At 35.7% G+C, this 4,091-nt stretch overlaps 1 non-coding gene across 1 annotated transcript; it reads right to left on the bottom strand.

Annotated features, from left to right (window-relative positions):
- Positions 1–2,988: 2,988 nt before the first annotated feature.
- Positions 2,989–3,096, bottom strand: LOC112730903 (small nucleolar RNA R71). The gene has a single exon (XR_003166705.1). It is a non-coding gene; the product is annotated as a small nucleolar RNA R71 (small nucleolar RNA).
- Positions 3,097–4,091: the final 995 nt, after the last annotated feature.

Here is a 4,091-nt window from a genome sequence, read left to right as displayed (position 1 = left end):
CAGACGCAAAAGGAGGGTGAATCCTATTCCAGCATGATCGAGAACCGACAGATGAATAGCCGTGCCGTGACAGGGTGCGTGAGCATATTATTCACTGAGAGGAGGGGATGTAGCCACTGACAACGGTGATGCCCTTGCATACAGCCAGCCATGGAAAGGAGTAAGACAGATTGGATGAAGATAGCAGGAAAGCAGAGGTTCAGAGGAACGAAAAGCATCCCCATTCGCTTATCTGAAATTCCTACCAATGAATTACATAAGTATCTCTATCCCTATTTTATTATATAATATTCGAAAACACCATTATTTTATATCCGCCTGACTGAGATTTACAAGGTGACCATAGCTTGCTTCATACTAACAATCTCCGTGGGATTCGACCCTTACTCACGTAAGGTATTACTTGGACGACCCAGTGCACTTGCTGGTTAGTTGTATCGAAGTTGTGACAATTATGAATTAAGATCAAAGCACCATGCTTTGGAGCCATTACCAAGGATTGTTCGAGCCTGGACATCACAATTTCGTGCACCAAGTTTTTGGCGCCGTTGCCGGGGATTGTTTGTGTATGGACAACTGACGGTTCATCTTGTTGCTCAGATTAGGTAATTTTCTTTTTGTTTTCTTTTCAAAACTTTTTCAAAAAAAAAAAAATATTTTCAAAAACTTCTCCTCTGTTTTCGAAAAAAAAAATTTTTCAAAATTTTTAAGAATGAATCCTAGTGTTTCACGAAGCATGTGAAGCCTGGCTGGCTGTAAAGCCATGTCTAAATTCTTTTGGACTGAGGCTTCCAAACCATTAGAGGTAAGTTACATACTTGATAAATGATGAGCAGCAATTTGTTATCAAGATCAATATACTCTGATGTTAAATGCTAAAGCTTGGCTGGCCATTGGCCATGTCTAGTGTTTTGGACTGGAGCTTTCTTTGAAAGCTTGGCTGGCTAGTGAGCCATGTCTAATTCCTGGACTGAAGCTTTAGACTAAGAATGCAAGATTCCTGGAATTCATATTGAAAATTTTGGAATCCTTATTTTCCCTTTTCAATAAATTTTCGAAAAAAAAAATCCAAAAAAATTAGAAAATCATAAAAACCAAAAATATTTTCTGTTTCTTGTTTGAGTCTTGAGTCATAACAGAAGTTTGGTGTCACTTGCATATGCATCTTGCATTTTTCGAAAATATCATGCATTCATAGTGTTCTTCATGATCTTCAAGTTGTTCTTGGTAAGTCTTCTTGTTTGATCTTGATGATTTTTTGTTTTGTGTCTTTTCTTGTTTTTCATATGCATTCTTGAATTCTTAGTGCGTAAGCATTAAAGAATTCTAAGTTTGGTGTCTTGCATGTTTTCTTTGCATTAAAAATTTTTCAAAAATATGTTCTTGATGTTCATCATGATCTTCATAGTGTTCTTGGTGTTCATCTTGACATTCATAGCATTCTTGCATGCATCACATGTTTTGATCTAAAAATTTCATGCATTGCATAATTTTCATGTTTTTCATAAAAATTTCAAAAATCAAAAAAATATCTTTCCCTTTTTCTCTCATCAAATTCAAAAATTTGAGTTGACTTTTTCAAAAATTTTTAAAATCAAGTTGTTTCTCATAAGTCAAATCAAATTTTCAATTTGAAAATCTTATCTTTTTCAAAATCTTTTTCAAAAATCAAATCTTTTTCAAAAATTCTTAGTTATTTTCGAAAATTCTAAAAATATTTTTCAAAAATCTTTTTCTTATTTTTATATCACATTTTCGAAAATAACATAATCAATTAATGTTTTGATTCAAAAATTTCAAGTTTGTTACTTACTTGTTAAGAAAGATTCAAATTTTAAGTTCTAGAATCATATCTTGTGATTTCTTGTGAATCAAGTCATTAATTGAGATTTTAAAAATCAAATCTTTTACAAAAACTAATTTCAATCATGTCTTTTCAAAAATATCTTCTTATCTTATCCTTTTCAAAAATATCTTTTCAAAATATCTTTTCTAACTTCCTAACTTCTTATCTTTTCAAAATTTGTTTCAACTAACTAACAAACTTTTTGTTTGTTTCTTAACTTTTTCAAAACTACCTAACTAACTCTCTCTCTCTCATTTTTCGAAAATATCTTCCCCCTTTTTCAAAATTTCTTTTTAATTTATTAATTATTTTAATTTTTAAATCTTAATTTTCGAAAATTACTAACATTTTTCAAAAACTATTTTCAAAAATCACTAACTCTTTTTCAAAATAATTTTCGAAAATTATCCCTCCCCCATCTTATTCTATTTATTCATTCATATCCTAACATCTCATTTCACCTCTCTTCCATCCTCACAGTTGTGTTTCTTCCATTATATTACATTCTCTGTCTCCCCCTCTTCTTCCACTCACACAGGGATCCCTATACTGTGGTATAAAGGATCTCCATTATTATTATTATTTTTCTGTGCCTTCTTCTTTGTCATATGAGCAGGAGCAAGGATAAGAACATTCTTGTGGAAGCAGATCCAGAACCTGAAAGAACTCTGAAGAGAAAATTAAGAGAAGTTAAAATACAACAATCCAGAGATAACCTTTCAGAAATTTTTGAACAGGCAGAGGAGATGGCAGCCGAAAATAATAATAATGTAAGGAAGATGCTTGGTGACTTTACTGCACCTAATTCCAATTTACATGGAAGAAGCATCTCCATTCCTGCCATTGGAGCAAACAACTTTGAGCTGAAACCTCAATTAGTTTCTCTGATGCAGCAGAACTGCAAGTTTCATGGACTTCCATCTGAAGATCCTTTTCAGTTCTTAACTGAATTCTTGCAGATATGTGATACTGTTAAGACTAATGGAGTAGATCCTGAAGTCTACAGGCTCATGCTTTTCCCTTTTGCTATAAGAGACAGAGCTAGATTATGGTTGGATTCTCAACCCAAAGACAGCCTGAACTCTTGGGATAAGCTGGTCACGGCATTCTTAGCCAAGTACTTTCCTCCTCAAAAGCTGAGCAAGCTTAGAGCTGATGTTCAAACCTTCAGACAGAAAGAAGGTGAATCCCTCTATGAAGCTTGGGAAAGATACAAACAGTTGACCAAAAAGTGTCCTTCTGACATGCTTTCAGAATGGACCATCCTAGATATATTCTATGATGGTTTATCTGAGCTATCAAAGATGTCATTGGACACCTCTGCAGGTGGATCCATTCACCTAAAGAAAACACCTGCAGAAGCTCAAGAACTCATTGACATGGTTGCTAATAACCAGTTCATGTACACTTCTGAAAGGAATCCTGTGAATAATGGGACGCCTATGAAGAAGGGAGTTCTTGAAGTTGATACTCTGAATGCCATATTGGCTCAGAATAAAATATTGACTCAGCAAGTCAATATGATCTCTCAGAGTCTGCATGGAATGCAAGCTGCATCCAACAGTACTCAAGAGGCTTCTTCTGAAGAAGAAGCCTATGATCCTGAGAACCCTGCAATAGCAGAGGTAAATTACTTAGGTGAACCTTATGGAAACACCTATAACTCAACATGGAGAAATCATCCAAATTTCTCATGGAAGGATCAAAAGCCTCAACAAGGCTTTAACAATGGTGGAAGAAACAGGTTTAGCAATAGCAAACATTTTCCATCATCCACTCAGCAACAGACAGAGAACTCTGAACAAAATGCTTCTAATTTAGCAAATCTAGTCTCTGATCTATCTAAAGCCACTGTAAGTTTCATGAATGAAACAAGGTCTTCCATTAGAAATCTGGAAGCACAAGTGGGCCAGCTGAGTAAAAGGATCACTGAAATCCCTCCTAGTACTCTCCCAAGCACTACAGAAGAGAATTCAAAGGGAGAGTGCAAGGCCATTGACATAAGCGCCATGGCCGAACCTGTGAGGAGAGGAGAGGACGTGAAGCCCAAGGAGGAAGACCTCCTGGGACGTCCAGTGGTCAATAAGGAGCTTCCCTCTGAGGAACCAAAGGACTCTGAGGCTCATCTAGAGACCATAGAGATCCCATTGAACCTCCTTATGCCCTTCATGAGCTCTGATGAGTATTCCTCTTCTGAAGAGAATGAGGATGTTACTGAAGAGCAAACTGCCAAGTTTCTTGGTGC

The sequence above is a fragment of the Arachis hypogaea genome, chromosome 12, assembly GCF_003086295.3.
Source record: "Arachis hypogaea cultivar Tifrunner chromosome 12, arahy.Tifrunner.gnm2.J5K5, whole genome shotgun sequence".
Taxonomy (NCBI): domain Eukaryota; kingdom Viridiplantae; phylum Streptophyta; class Magnoliopsida; order Fabales; family Fabaceae; genus Arachis; species Arachis hypogaea.
The sequence above is the reverse complement of the archived record's forward strand: the minus strand, read 5'-3'. Positions and strand labels throughout refer to the sequence as shown.